The sequence below is a fragment of the Pelophylax lessonae genome, assembly GCF_965119305.1.
Source record: "Pelophylax lessonae genome assembly, chromosome: 3".
Classification (NCBI taxonomy): domain Eukaryota; kingdom Metazoa; phylum Chordata; class Amphibia; order Anura; family Ranidae; genus Pelophylax; species Pelophylax lessonae.
Window position 1 is genome coordinate 468,232,476 of NC_138770.1, and position 17,159 is coordinate 468,249,634.

The following is a 17,159-nucleotide window of genomic DNA, read 5'->3' on the forward strand; positions in this document are numbered from 1 at the left end:
GACCCTCTGAAATAAGGATAAGAACATCCTCCAATATTGTAAATAAATTGAAACGGGAAATTTGGTCTGTCTAATTTGGAATCCAATCAGAAGGAAGCAGGAAGTATAAGAATATCAACATGATGTCCGCAGGTTAACTTCCTGAGAACGCCATATTCGGTGAAATGCATTGAGGTTAATCCAGCGGCATCACTTCCAATTACGTCACTTCTGGGCAAGGTGATTCACAGTTACATAGTTACATAGTAGGTGAGGTTGAATAAAGACAATAGTCCATCCAGTTCAACCTGTGTAGGTGTGTGTGACTGTAATCATCTAACATAGCCCTCAATCTCCTGATCCTTGAGATGTACGTCTAAGAGTCTTTTGAAAGTCACCATACTACCCGCAGAAACCACCTCTTGTGGTAGACAATTCCACAATCTTGTAGCCCTAACAGTAAAGAACCCCCCACGTTGCCTGAGGTTAAAACGCTTCTCCTCTAATCGCATTGTATGTCCTCGAGTCCTCATGCAATTCCTTCGAATGAACAGCTTTTCTTCTAAGCTGAGATCCCCATTAAGATATTTATAAATTGCTATCATGTCCCCTCTCAGACGTCTTTTCTCCAGGGAAAATAAATCGAGCGATTGCAGCCGCTCTTCATAGGTAAGGTCCTCCAACCCCCTAATCAGTTTAGTTGCCCTTCTCTGGACTTTCTCCAGCTCCAACACATCCCTCCTGAGGACTGGCGACCAGAACTGGACAGAATACTCCAGATGCGGTCGGACCAGAGTTTTATAAAGTGGAAGGATTATAGTCTTATCTCTGGAATACATCCCTTTCTTTATGCATGCTAATATTCTGTTGGCTTTGGAAGCTGCCGCTTGGCATTGCATGCTGTTGCCTAATCTATCATCAACTAAGACTCCCAGATCTTTCTCCATTTTTGATTCCCCCAAGGGTTCCCCTCCTAACGTGTATTGTGCTTTTATGTTTTTGGTCCCCAAGTGCAAAACCTTACACTTCTCCACATTAAACCTCATTTGCCATGTCGTTGCCCACTCCGTAATTTTGTCCAGGTCATTCTGTAGGATATCTGCTTCATGCTGTGCAGTTATTGCCCTGGCCAATTTTGTGTCATCTGCAAAAACTGATATCGAACTACTGATCCCGTCCTCAATGCTGTTTATGAATAAATTGAACAAGGTTGGTCCCAAGACCGAGCCTTGGGGGACCCCGCTTACCACCTCAGACCAGTCTGAGTATGCGCTGTTTATAACCACCCTTTGGACACGCCCTTTTAGCCAATTCCGTATCCAAGAGCAAACCCTGCTGTCGATACCTGCAGACCTTATTTTATAAATTAAGCGCTTGTGGGGAACTGTATCAAACGCCTTAGCGAAATCCAAGTACACCACATCCACTGGTCTCCCCCTATCTAGCTCACAGCTCACTTCCTCGTAGAATGCTAAGAGATTGGTTTGACAAGATCACCCATTTGTAAACCCGTGCTGGTTACTACTGATGATGTTGTTGTCTTTAGCATACTCTACGATATAGTCCCTTATCATCCCCTCCAAAAGTTTACATATTATTGATGTCAGACTGACAGGCCTATAATTTCCCGGGATATGTCTCTGGCCCTTTTTGAATATCGGAATCACGTTAGCCTTCCTCCAATCCCCTGGTACATCTCCTGTCCTAATACTGTCAGCAAAGATCAGGAACAGTGGTCTAGATATAACCATACTGAGTTCCTTGAGCACTCTCGGATGTACGCCATTCGGGCCTGGTGATTTGTTTGTGTTAAGTTTATCCAGTCTTTCCCTGATTTCCCCCTCTGTTAGCCATAGTGGCAAATCCTGTGTATTACTACTAACCATACAGTCATGGTCAGTGTACCCTTCCTTTTCCTGCGTAAAGACTGACGAGAAAAAAGAATTCAGCACGGTTGCTTTTTGAGTGTCCTCTGTAACCATCCTCCCATCATCGCTAATTATGTGTGCAATATGCTCTGCCCTAGTTTTTTTGCTGTTGATATATTTAAATAATTTCTTTGGGTTTTTTTTACTATCCTCCGCTATTTGTCTCTCAAAGTTGATTTTAGCCATCTTGATTTCGTGTTTACACTTCTTATTTTACTCCTTGTATTGCTGGAAGGCCGATACGGTGCCCTCTGATTTATATTTCTTGAAGGCCAATTTTTTTCCCCTAATAAGTTTTTTAACGCTACGGTTTAGCCAGCCAGGTTTGGCTTTGTCTCTTCTAAATTTATTCCCCATAGGAATGCACTGCAAGATGCCTTTGCTTAATATTGTTCTAAAGCATTCCCATTTTTCCTCTGTGGTCAGTGATCCCAGGGTTTGGTCCCAGTTTACCCTTTCCATCAATGAGTACAATTTTGGAAAGTCTGCCCTTCTGAAGTTTAGGGTTCTTATGTTCCCCACTTGCCTTTTTATATTGTTATTTATACTAAATGTGATCATCCTGTGATCGCTAGAGCCCAGGTTGTCCTGGACTCCTACCTCCGAGATTATGTCTGGGTCATTAGTGATCAATAGATCCAGGATAGCATTCTCTCTAGTAGGGGAATCCACCAACTGCGACATGTAGTTATCCTGTAAGGTTTCCGTGAATAGCCGGGCCTTCTGTGAGTGTGCAGTCCCCTCGTCCCAGTCAATGTCGGGATAATTGAAGTCCCCCAATATGATGACTGATCCTAGTTTTGCCGCTTTACCTATTAGTGCTAAAAATTCCAGCTCTACCTCCTCCCCTTGGTTAGGTGGCCTATAGCAAACCCCCACAACTACTTTTCCCTTATCTTCTTCCCTATCGAGTTCAACCCACACAGATTCTAAATCCATGCTCATCCCATCCGTAATGTCACTCCTTTCTAGCACCTTTATATTGTTCTTGACATAGAGACATACCCCTCCCCCTCTTGTTGAAACGCATGCTATGCGAGCGGCGTTTCCTGGTAACTATACACAGGCGAATAGAAGTCAGTGCTACTGAAAAGCATACCTGCCAACTGTCCCGTTTTTCCTGGGACAATCCCGGCAAATAGGAGCCTGTCCCAGGTAATTTACACTGTCCCTGTTAATCAGGGACAATGTAAATCATTTAAAAAAAAATATATATTTTTTTTGTAATGTTGTTCCACACAGTGTCGCTCTCACTCCAGCTATGTGTTGTTGTTCTGGCACCAGGTTGTCTCTCTTTCTCGGTGCCCACTCACTCTTCTCGTCTGTCGCAAATTCAACGTGTCACCGGAGCCAGGGTGTCAGCATGGTGCACTTTCCAAAATCCGCCAGCAGGGGGAGGCAGAGCACCTTCCGACAAGCTGACACTTTAGAATTAAAGGGAATTGTGATGAGAATTTTAAACTTTAGGCAGAAGTAGTGCAGCTGAAGTGTTATTCCAACACTGCTACTTTGACCTCAAGTTTTCAATTTCCTGTAATTCTCTCTTTATGAAGCAGACCCTATAATCTGATAAGTGGGCGGAGATTAATTATGCAGAGTGGGCGGAGCTTCAGGGAAGTGGGTGTGGTAAGTAATTGATAGCTGTGCTGCAAAGTGTCCCTGGAAATTTTTTTCAAATGTTGGCAACTATGGAAAAGCACCATCTAATGTGAGTTTATACGCAACTTAAACTGTACTCTGATTTAGTTATTAATAAATATGTCTGCGCAATGAGAGTTTTTATGTGCTTAATATCCCCGAGTTCCTAGTACACATTTTTGGGTAAAACCAATCTGAAGGGGCCTGATATACCCACCAAACAGATCTGGATTCAAACAGGCTTTTGTTCCGCTTTATAGGTCCTGGGGGCCTGAATAACTCTGTTGAGTTGCTTGCACTTATTAAGGTGGAAAAGCACAGATCACCCACCAAGAGCACAACTTATTTTGAAGCACGGATCACTTTAGAGGGAAAAAGGAGATTCCACACTTGGATTGTTTTTTAATCACTTATGGACTATTTTACAAAAGTCACAATATTACATTGCACCTATATAAATTTTTATTCATTTTTGATATATTTAATGAACCATTTATTTTAAACACAAAATCCCTACTTTTGAGCACCTTGTAATATATTGCACTCTGCATTTTTGAGTATTCTTGAATTCATTTGTTATTTGCAAATTTTTCACTCACAATTAAATTACATTAAAATGACATAAATTTCCCATAGTTAGTAGCTGCGATAACTTTTGCGCAAACCAATCTAAATACGCTTATTGCAATTTTTTTTTTAACAAACATATGTGGCAGAAAACAAATTGGCCTAAAATGTTAAAAAATTTGATTTTTCCATTTTTTGGGGGGAATTGCATATAAAAAAATTTGAAAAATATTATTTTTTCAAAATTGTCACTGTTTTTTTGTTTATAGTGCAAAAAGTAAAAATCGCAAAGGTAATCAAATACCACCAAAAGAAAGCTCTATTTGTGGGAAAAAAAAGGATATAAATTTTATTTGGGTATAGTGTCGCATGACTGCGCAATTGTCCGTTAAAGTAACGCAGTGCCGAATCGCAAAATATGGCCTGGTCAGGAATGGGGTAAAATCTTCCGGTCTTGAAGCGGTTAAAAATACGCTCATTGGGTCCTTTCACACGGCCGCTCCGTGTGTCCGCAAATCATCCTATTTTTTTGCGGATGATTTGCGGACATAATGTAAGTGAATGGCACTGCGGATGTCAGTGGAATACCATCCGCTGACATCCGATTTTCCTCCTTTCAGTTCTGTTCCGTTTTTTTGGAACGGAACAGAACCCTATTTTTTCATCCGTGTAAAAAACGGAAAGGAAGGAAAATCGGATGTCAGCGGTGTCATCCGCTGACATCCGCAATACCATATACTTACATTATGTCTGCATATCATCCGCAAACGGATGGGATGATATGCGGGCACACGGAGCGGATGACACAAATGTCATCCGCTCCATGAAAAAAAAAAAAAAAAAAGTCCCGCAGCGGACTAAAGCAGCGGAGCGGCCGTGTGAAAGAAGCCATTGAGAATTTTTTTGTCAAAGACATGTAGCTAAATACATTTTGGCCTAAATATATGACAAAAATAGAATATATTGGATATTTTTTAACTGTCAAAGTAGAAAAATATTGTTATTTTTTCAAAATTGTCGCTTTTTTTTATTAATATCGCAAAAAATGTTGATCAAATACCACCAAAAGAAAGCTCTGTTTGTGGGAAAAAAGGATGTAAATTTCGTTTGGGTACGGCGTTGCATGACCGCGCAATTGTCAGTTAAAGTCGCACAGTGCCGAATCGCAAAAAGTGGCCTGGACGTAAAGCAGGAAAATCCTCCGGTGGTTAAGTGGTTAAGCATACACTTAAATTGACGGAAAAATTACCTGAAGTATTCATTTGAATCACAAGGGTAGGCACGGTATTTCATATACACATTTACCCTGGTTTGCAAAGATGCCACCATCTGAGTCCTCTTTAAAACCTTGACTTCCGGAAGAAAAATCTTTTGGTCCAGAGAGGAAATCTTGTACCGGAGATATGTCACTCTTTGGGAAGGTGTCAGAGAAGACTTTCGTACATTGAAGTAATTTCTTAATGTAATGGTCTAAGCTCAATACTTATTAATAGTGTGTAATAAGGGTAATAGCGCCTCACTCAGGGGCGGACGTACAGGGGTCGCAGGGGTCGCCATGGTGACCGGGCCCATGCTGCAGGTGGCCTGAGAGAGCCCCCTGTATGTATAGAGAGGAGGAGCGGCAAGCGCAGCTGAGACCGAACTCCCCGATCCTCAGCCGAACTGTAAATCGCCACTGAGGGAGCTGATCTCACATAGGAAAGTGAAAGCACAGTGTGTGCTGTGCTCTCTGCCTCCCCCTACAGTGCAATACCCAGCAGGAAGTTACAGGAAGGTACAGTCCTCTCTCTGCCATTTTTAAAAAGGCTATCTGTATGTATGTGCATTTATGTATGTATGTGTGTGTGCATGTATGTGTATATATGTATGTGTGTGCATGTATGTATGTGTGTGCATGTATGTATGTATGTGTGTGTGTTTATATGTGTGTGGATATATGTACGTGTGTGTGTGTATGTGCGTGCATGCATATATATATATATATATATAATATATGTGTGTGTGTTTATATGTGTGTATATATATATATATATATATATATATACATTTATATATGTGCTTATATATGAGTATGTATATGTGTGTACATGTGCGTTTGTGTGTGTGTGCACATTACTTTTAATCCTTTTTTTTTTACAGCTTGTTCATAGTACCAGCAAGAAAATGCCAATCCTCTGAAAAGCGATCCATGCTCATATCGCTTTTCAGAGGCATTTGACAGACGGTGAAAAGGCAATATGTTGCCTCCTCACCGCCTGTTTTAACCCCCTAATGCATCATCACTATGCTGTAACTGTGTACAATGCACACAATTGCGGGGTGGTTGTAGTGCAGCCCCATTCACCAGGGGGTATACCAGCCACAGCATGTGTCCACCCCCAGCTGCTGTCTCTGCAGTTAACCACTTAAGCCCCGGAAGATTTTACCCCCTTCCTGACCAGGCCCTATTTTGCGATTTGGCACTGCGTGACTTTAACGGACACTTGCGCGGTCATGCGACACTGTACCCAAATGAAATTGACGTCCTTTTTTCCCACAAACAGAGCTTTCTTTTGGTGGTATTTGATCACCTGTGCGATTTTTACTTTTTGCGCCATAAACAAAAAAGGAGCGACAATTTTGAAAAAATGAAGGGTGGAAGAAATTCCGCGCTTATGGACAAAAGAAATGGGCTGCAGCCAACCTCAAAATACAGTCCGAAGACTATATCAATAAATGTGGGATGGGTGAGGTGAGATGGTGCTGCCTAATTTTATACAAATGGTGTAAAAAAGATTAATTTAATTGACACAACATAAAGTGCTAATGTGCTGATTTAAATGATGACGTGCAGTCCACGGTATAGGGCATAAATATATAAAAAGGTACAAAGCAAATTTAGAGCAAATTTAGAGAGCACTCTCTCCAAAGTAGTGTTTCAAAGTGATATGTGCAATAAATAGTTATGTAAGTTAATAAACAAAAACTGTATACCAGTGAAGGATAGTGGTGGTGGTTCACAATTATGAGGATACAATCTTAAATAATCTGATTAAAATGTGCTCCTAAAAAAATATATATATATAATAAATAAATAAATTGGTGTGCAAAAAAAAGACTATGTGCCAGTGAAAAAAATTAAAGTGATAATGGTGATCACAAAATTGAAACAGTATAACAATCTGATAGATAAATAGTCCATACAGTGTTTAAACACAAAAAAAAGAAAAAATATCTTATTCGATTGGTGATATTCCGGGTGGTCCAAGTGCTGGGTGATAGGTGACAAAGACCAGTGCACACCTCCAATTGCTCCTGCACTCACCAGAAATATGTACCCCTACAGGGGTAACACGCCTCGATATAATATCTCTTTATCCAACAATTTCAATGTGTGGGGCTCTTGGGAGAGAATGTATTTCCTTAACCTGGGTAGTGGAGCCTCTCTTTCCTCAGACGGTGATGATATGCAAGAAGAATGGCTAATATAGTGATGTACCGTTTTCAAAATCCTTTATTCAACAAGTTAAAATCAGGTACTCACATGAAATATGCAGTAAACGGGCATCCAGCGCAGTAGGGGCCGCGAATCCCTAGTTGGCGGCTACTTCCGGGACGCTGTGCGTCGTGCGTGATTACGTCATTTCCGCCCCACTGCAACGCAGACCTGGTCGCTGACACGCATAGCGTCCCGGAAGTAGCCGCCAACGAGGGATTCGCGGCCCCCACTGCGCTGGATGCCCGTTTACTGCATATTTCATGTGAGTACCTGATTTTAACTTGTTGAATAAAGGATTTTGAAAATGGTACATCACTATATTAGCCATTCTTCTTGCATATCATCAAAAGCCCCAAAGCCCCCCAATGGGGCTCCTAAAAAATTGTAAAAAATATTTAAGAAAAATAATATTGTTAAAAAAAAAATAAATAAAGCAAATGGTAGAAAAATTAAATTAAAAAACTACTGACACCAATGGCAGAACTACCACACAAACATTGCACTTGCGACCGGCCCTGGCGTTCCGCCACCAGGCTGGGAGGGAAGGGCACCGTCTGGGGGGCCCTTTATGGTTTCTTGCATCGGGGCCCTGAAGGTTCTAGTTACGCCACTGGCCTCACTATACCTCATCTTTGCAAACCAACCAGTGGGTCTAGCTCAGGGATATCTCAAGAGTCGTGGGCCTTATGACCTCCTGTTTTCTGGCTGTCCCTTGGGCACAGTTTTGACAGCATCCTCTTCAGTTATTCCTGATGGGAATCTGGGACAAGGCCCCATGTTCCTTGGAACTGAAGGTAAAAATTCCCTCCAAAGTAAAAAGAACCCTATAGTGGTGGAAATCGCCACTTCACCTCACCAAGGGGTTGGAATTGGTTATTCAAGTGTCACAGAAAATAACCACAGACGCAAGCTCTTTTGGATGGGGGGCCATCTTCAGAGCCAAATAGCGCAGGGAGAAGCAGGAGTGTCATCAAATCAAAAGGAGCTCTTGGCAGTGCAGAAAGCCTTAGAGGTCTTTCAAGCAGAAATCAAGGGACGTCATCTACAGACATCATCTGACAATATTGCAACTGTAGCATACTTAAACAAACAAGAGGGTACACGAAGTGGGACGTTGCAATTCATAGCCCAAAAGATTTTTTCTTGGGCCGAAGTGAATCTGGCCTCCATTTCAACATTTCATCTGAAGGGGACTCAGAATTGCTTGGCAGACCACCTCAGCCACTACTGGGTGTGTCGGGACAATTGGTCCCTCAACCCGAAAGATTTTGTAGAAATTGTGGGCCAGGTGGGGTCTTCCAGAAGTGGACCTTTTTGCAGCCCAAACAAACAAATAGTAGAACTAAAAGATTTTTTTCCTTAAACCCGAGGGACCAGTCTCTGGGGATCAACACTTTTGCGAATCCCTGGTCATTCAACCTTTGCTATGCTATCTCTCCCATCAGGCTAATCTCGGAAGTCCTCCGGAAATGTCTCCAGGAGGATACCAATTTGATTCTAATAGCCCCCTTTTGTCCCAAGAGGTCATGGTTTTCACGTCTGCAGACTTTAGCCTCAAAGCCTCCAATAACTCTTCCTTTGAGACAGGACCTGTTGACTCAGGGTCCGGTATTTCATCCTCAAGTCACATCCTTAAGGTTGACAGCTTGGTATCTGAAGAGCAGATACTAAGCTCCCAGGGGTTCTCAGACAAGGTGGTGAAGACCCTAGTCAGTTGTCGAAAGCCTGTGATGAGAGCAATATACTCCAAAGTTTGGAAGAAATGTAACTCCTAGTTGTCTGAAAATCGCAGATTATCTCCCGATGTGCCATCTATTTTGGAATTTTTCAGGAGGGTGCCGATAAGGGTCTTTCCCTTAGTACCTTAAAAGTGCAGGCTGCAGCCATTAGCATTTTTCTCCAGTATTCCCTTCAGCAAAATTCCATTATAGCAAGGTTCTTTAGGGCAATCTAAACCAATAATTTTCAGATCATGTCCGACTTGGGACTTATTTCTAGTCCTTCAGTGTTAAAAACCGATCCAGGGTTTTTACCTAAGGTAGCAACTTCCTGTCATAGATCACAGGATATTGTACTACCTAACTTTTGTAATTCTCCAAAAAATGACAAAGAAAAGAATTTAAATTTTTTGGATGTCAGAAGAGTTCTTCTGGCTTACCTAGAGGGTACCAAAACCTTTAGGAAATGTGAAACCTTATTTGTACTTTTTTCTGGAACACACAAGGGTAATAGAGCTTCTAAAGCCACCATAGCTAGGTGGATAAAGCAGGCAATCACAGAAGCCTATAAAGTTAGAAATGTTGCTTCACCTTTTGTCAACGCACATTCCACGAGAGCTTTGTCCGTGTCCTGGGCCGAAAGGGCTGGTGCCTCACCAGAACAAATCTGTAAGGCAGCTACCTGGTCTAACTTTTTGACCTTTGTTAGACATTATCGCCTGGACCTCCTCTCTTCTCCGGAGCAGGCGTTTGATCGAAAGGTGCTCTAGGCAGTAGTCCCTCCCTAGACTGGTAAGTTCTGGCTCATCGTCTCATGGGCTGTCCTGGAAGATGACTTGAGAAAAGCTGAGTTAGACTTACCGGTAAATTATTTTCTGAGAGTCTTCCAGGACAGCCAGATTCCCACCTTGTGATGTTTTGTATTATGTATTATGTATTGTGCATATGTTTTACAGGAATGTCCTACGGTTCTCGAGAATACTGAAGTGCGAGGACTAGAGGACTGCCTTTTATCTGAGCCCCAGGTCCCATGGGCTGTCCTGGAAGACTCTCAGAAAAGGAGTTACCGGTAAGTTTAACTCAGCTTTTCCCCTTGCTGGAGCAAATTGGATCATGCTTTGCTGGGGTTTTTTGCCCTCCTCTGAATCAGCTGTGGGAATGGGATTGTGTATATAGGATTGTATGATTTTTTTTTTTTTCCCCCTTTTGTTGGTTGAGCTAGATGGACTGTTTTTTCTCAACCATACTAACTATCTTTTGACTAGTAAAAGGACATTTGTGTATAAAGAAAGACACTATGCACATTGCTTAAACACACGTTTTACTGAAGGAATGTATTATTCTGATGTTTTTTCTTGGCATATTTAATCAGGTATTATAAAACAGCGCTACACTGAGATAATATTATATTCTGGTGCATATGTGAGAACGCATAGTGTTAGCCACACTCAACGCATTAACTTATAGGATAGCACATAAAATTGCGCTGAAGTTCATAGATTTAAATTCTCCTGAAGAATATCTAATTCCTCAGTTGTACATAGTTCTTGTTTTTGGAGTACCCACCACTACCCTCAACCCTGTCCTAGTTCTCCAAAAATAAAAATAGCAAAACAATATCCCCCAGACTGGTTATTAACCACTTAAGCCCCGGAAGATTTTACCCCCTTCCTGACCAGGGGGTATTTTGTGATTCGGCACTGAGTGACTTTAACGGACAATAGCGCGGTCGTGCGACGCTGTACCTAAACGAATTTGACGTCCTTTTTTCCCCACAAACGGAGCTTTCTTTTGGTGGTATTTGATCACCTGTACGATTTTTTGATCATGCGCTATAAACAAAAAAAGAGCGTCAATTTAGAAAAAATAACAATATTTTTCACATTTTTTTATATGAAATTCCCAAAAAAACAAATGTAAAAATCAAAATTTTTTAACATTTTCGGCCAATTTGTTTTATGCTACATATGTTTGGTAAAAAAAATCGCAAAAAGCGTATTTTGATTGGTTTGCGCAAAAGTTATCGCGTTTACTAATAAAGGGAAAGATTTTTGTCATTTTTGTTGTTTTTTTTTTAACGCGTAATGGCGGCGATCTGCGATTTTTTTTTTGCGGGACTGCGACATTGGGGCGGACAGATCGGACCCTTGACTGACATTTTTGACACTTTTGGGGTTACCAGTGACATTACTGCAGTAATCAGTGCTATACATATGCACTGTTACTGTAAAATGACACTGGTAGTGAAGGGGTTAACTTTATTTGAGAGGGAGGGGCTGTGTGTGTCCCTAGGGGCGTGATTCTAACTGTGATTGGCTGTGGCTTGAGGTGTAGGAACAATGATCAACGGTCCTACATAGTAGAACTGTATGATCACTGTTCCTACACAGGGGAGAATGACAGGCGGCTTGTTTACACTAGCCGTCTGCCTTTCTCCCACTGTCACGGACGATCGTGAGTGAGCGGCGGACATCGGGTCCACCGCTCACACGTGCGGGGGGGGCCCGCGACCGCGTGGGAGCACGCCTCCGGCGGCGCGCGCTCGCTCCCCAGAGCCTCACAGGCTAGTGACATACCGGTTCGTCACTTTGCCTGTGAGGGGCTGACCACCGCAGTATATGTACTTGCGGCGGTCGGCAAGTGGTTAAAGAAACATGTGAATTAGCCTGTATGCCTGGCAAAGCCTGTGGGAAGACCTTGACAGTAATCCTGCTGCTCCTACAGGAGTAGCGCTACAACTATAACTAGTTATGTAATTTTCATCTTGTTCTGTTTAGTTATACTGACTATTTTCATTTACCTATTAGTCATGACATAAAGTGAAGATCCTGCAAAGGACAGAAGAGTGTAACAGTAGCTCAGGTGTTTACAGTTGAAGAGCTGGCTATCAATCAATTTTTACAAACAGGTCCTTAAAATTAATTTTGGGTGTACAGATGTGTCCACACAGGCAGGGCAGGGCAACTTGTTCTAGAATGAAGGAAAATCCCTGCGCATGCTGGGAGCTTATATAGAGCCCAAAACCACCATACCTTCTTTAGCCAGCCCAAACAACCTCAGCAACCTCACCTAATCAAAACAAATAAAATGTTCCTCATACTGATGGAATCTGGGAAATACATACCTCCCTTCCTTTTATTGGCTCCTTGTCACATCCCCTGCTTCTTGTTTCGACCTTGGAATTGGAACACAGGTTGCCAGGCATGCATGAACCCAGAAGAAGGCATTTGCATTACCAATCGTAACACCATGGCACAGCTGAAGTCTTGGAGGGCCAGGGACCATCTATTAATCTTCCTATTGGTCTTTTCTGTTTTGGGCCATCCACTTTAATGGAACATGAACAGTTATCAGATTCTTTACCCAACAGTTAAATTGTCTACCAAACAGATAAATAGGGCCCTTTTCACAGCTATACACTTTTATGGTGGCATAATATAAGTCCTAGGACTTCAGCTGAACTGAGGTAAACGACAGGGTGTTTTCCCCATTCCAAACCTGAGACAACACATCCAGCATCTGATGCATAGGTCTGAAATACAAAGTCCCTAGAAAAATGTGAAGAAAACAACACTGGCTGACCACACAAGGCCCATTTTAAAAACTCAAAGGCCATTTCTATTTCAGAATTTTTTTTATTCATGACAGACCTTCTCTTTTGTCAAGTTGGTCAAGGAGCATTTTTTGCGGAAATATGGGTTATTATCCACCGGTCATAGCCAGCGATCTTTACCAATGCTTGAAATTTCTTTCTGTTGCTCGGGTATGGACAATTTTAGATGTGTTCAACTTGATCAGGGGTTTTATTATATGCCCATCCAAGATATATTCAGCAAACTGCCAGAATCTGGGACATATAGTTTATGCCTCCCATCCTTGATATAGCTAGATGTTTTTATTTGTCATCATCCAAGACATAACCTGCCTACTCCTGTCTCTGGATATTGGATGGTACTATCAGTGTGACACATTTAGGAACAAAATTTTGTCTGAACGTTTGCACCTAAAATGATATGGTTCCATGCCACCACACATCATTGTACAATGGATGAAAAATGGACCAGGGCAAAAGAAGAGCTGAAATATGCCTACTGTAAATGCCGTACCATTCACAACAGACGTGTCACAATGTTAAAGATTAAAATTGGCAATTACATTGCTTTGACATTAAAAGATTTAACTACTTTTTGGCAATCAATACATTAGCAGCACATTTATTTTACTGTGCTTTAAATTAGGTTACTGCCAACAAGCAGTAAAATCTCTGAAAAAAATTGATTTCTAATCACCAATGTAGTTCCAGTCTAAATCTGCTTTAACATGAAAGGATGAATCACATTAAGGTAAAACATGGTTTTATTAATTTTGTAAAGGAGTCAATGTTTCATTTTTAAAATGCTGACAATATAATTGAAAAGATTCCAAATTTGAACATTTAGTGGTTTATGTAAAATAGCACTTATTTACAGTATTAAACATTACATGTTAAAACATTTTGTGTATTTGTTTGTGATGGTGTGCAGTTTTGCAAAAATCACTAAATAACAGCAAAAGAATAGTGCAAATATACAATGCAGTGTGACACTCCATATTTGTCAAGCCTTGACGGACTGTTCCATAGATAAATACACTGCCAGTAGTACTTGGTCTTTAAAGCAAGTCTCAACCCAAAAAACAAAAATATAATATATTGCAGCTTACCAGTCATGATGGTAAGGTGGCTACATTGTTTTTTTTTTTTTAAGCATTTGTTCCTTTATTTTCACCTGTTAATCCTGTGAAACACACTTTTTGTCCTAAAGTTGCTGGACTCACTCAGTTCACTGCATCTATGAAGGGAGCCATGGTTGTCAACCAGGCTCGACTTGCTTCAAAGTGTATATCTGGCCTAGACTACCTTTTAAATTATGAACAGTGAAACCATAAAATTACAGACTAAAAACGAAATGGGACCTGAGCCGTGACTAACCACTGAAAAGGCCCTAAGGACCGCTGCACATTAGTGAAAATGTCTAGAGATTACCAGAAGATTTTGTATGTAAATAAAGGCATACAGTACTTGCAAACAGGCAAAATAAAATCTGGACATTTACAGAGTTAATTTTTTTTGCTCAAATTTTGCCCAAAGTTGGTTTCCAATTTCATATTCTACCAAAATAATATTAGACGCAGAGACTCCAATCTACAGTAGTTTATGTAATTTGGACTAGTGAGAGAAAATCACAACATACTAAGGCTTTGTGGATATAGTTTAGCTGGGAGAAATACAAAATTAAAGAAAAGATCATTACAAGAAATAACTAAGATTGTGAACGACCTTTGCATCCTGAAGAGGGAAAAGCTGCAGCATGCCGTGGCAAATAATGCTCTTCTCCACATCGCACTGTGGAAAAGTGAGTGCAGTGGACATGATTATATAGAGCCTAATCATTGTATACACTGAAAACAAAGTCCACAGTCCTTGTAAATACAAAATATACCTTAATAACTGTGCTACAAGCAACAGGTCTACAGGCACACATAAACCTTAAGAAAAAGGATTTTAAAAAATCCTAGTCCTACGCAGCAACTAGCATTGGTTGGGACAATACCGTCTTTGATCAGGAGTATGTAATGTACAGCACAGTTTACAAAATGCAAAAGTCACAACTGCTACAATATACAGCACAGCTTATATAGAGTATAGCAGTCAGTGCAATGATATGTATGTGATATGCACTGTGCAGAGTGGTCAGTATAGTGCTCCCTTACATTGGTGGTCAGTGGTGTAGTGACCTATTAAATTCGTGGTCAGTGGTTTAGGGCTCCTTCTGTTGGTGGTAAGTGAAGAAGTACCCACTGATGTAACCATTCCATACAAGTAAAAAAAAGTTACAGATACATCCTGGGTTCTATAGATTTGGATATACATTTTCTTTTACAGGGGGGGCTCAAACCTTTTTCCATATGTGCAGTATTACCTGATTTTTGTTTTACGTTGGTGAAGCCTAACATAATTATAGATGTTTAGTCCTTCTTGCACTGTTTCCCATCTAAGCATATTACTTATGGCTGGAACGTAACTTCCAGTTCAAGGGCTTTCTGGCAGACATAGTTTTTTCTATATATAAAGGGGTTCTTTGTATTGGAATCCTGAGCGAAATACCCACCTATTTCACTGCTATTATATCGTTCACTTTGAAAACAGATCTGTATTAACTTCTTCACACTGACCGCCTCCTGGCCCAGCCCTTTAAGAGTTCTAAAAGCCGGGGTATGGAGGTAAGCATTCGGGTCATGTGATCGGAAAGCTCCCAATCACAAGTGTGCATCAGGAACTTACCAATCCCCACCGCCTACCATGCTGGGAGCAAGCAGCAGGGAGTGCGCTCTCAGCATGGTAAGAAGTTTACACAAGGTCGCATACATGCGGCCGCTCTGCGTTAACGCCCACCCACCGAGAACCCGCAAATATGCACATGGACACGTGAAGTGGTTAACAGGCAAATACATACATTTCAAATAATACATTACAGCTTTTGTGTGTGTAAAAATTGTGGAGAGGGGGGGGGGGGTGTTGAAACATGACTTCTTAACATTCTCTCACATAGCCTTCTGTTCTTCATAAACACCCCTCCCCACACACAATGGGCTGATCTACACCTGGGCAATGGGCTGATCTACACCTTTGTTGCTTCAGAAAAAAGGGGGTGGTGTAAACATAACATTTATATATTTGTTACTTCTGTCTATGTAAATTAAACTTCATTAAAGTGAATATTTGATTCTGGTAAAAAAGTGTAAGCATTCCTAACAGGGTGATCTTGCTTGCTCTCATGTCTAGCAGTGGGAATTCTTTACAGCCTAAAGTCCTAGCAATAAATAGCTTTGGGAGACCAATATGCCTGGCCTCCTGAGCTCAAACGTAGGGGAGCATTACTTTTTGGCTTAACAGGTATGGAGTCCAACACACCCATTTACAAGTTCAAGTTCGTAAGGAGTAGGCAAGCTGCACATTAACCCCCTAGTATTATCTTCAGCTCATAAGGTGTTAAGGTGTAGAAGAATTTGATTCCAACCCATATCAACGCACCAGTCTCTGTATTTGAATCTCAAATTTGGTAAATTTGTTTTTCTGTGTTTAGAATAACTAAAAACATAATGTTATCTTCAATATAATGGCATTTCAGAGTGTGTATATAAATTATTCTGTTATAGAAAAACACTTGCAATTAATGTTAGCTGTAAGCAAAAAACGCATACAGGAAATACAAAAGCACTTAACTTTAAGAGAGCAAATTTTCCAAGGATGAGGGCTGCTCTCCAGGATTTAGGCTGGGAGGGAATATTGGCATCGATGAGCACAGAACAGATATGGGAATTTTTCAAAAAGACTTTATGCAAACTCACTGCAAAGTATATTCCCATGGGTAATACGTTTAAAAGGTTAAAAATAAAACCTATGTGGCTCACAGCAAAAGTTAAAAAAGCTATAGATAAAAAGAAAAGAGCTTTTAAAAAATATAAAAATGAGGGAACACTATCATTGTTTAATTGTTACAAAGAATATAACAGAATATGTAAAAAGGAAATCAGGGACGCAAAAATTCAAAATGAACAACAGATTGCAAAAGATAGTAGGACAAACCCCCAAAAATTCTTCAAATATATTAACAGTAAAAAGGTTAGGTCTGAGCATGTAGGCCTTTTACAAAATAACCAGGAGTGAGTGACTGGGGACAAAGAGAAGGCAAATGTATTAAATACTTTCTTCAGCTCTGTATATACAAAGGAGCATGGGGGAGCTCATGACCATAATGAGGACAGTATTGACACAGCCCCAAATGATCCACAATGGCTCAAAAGTGATAT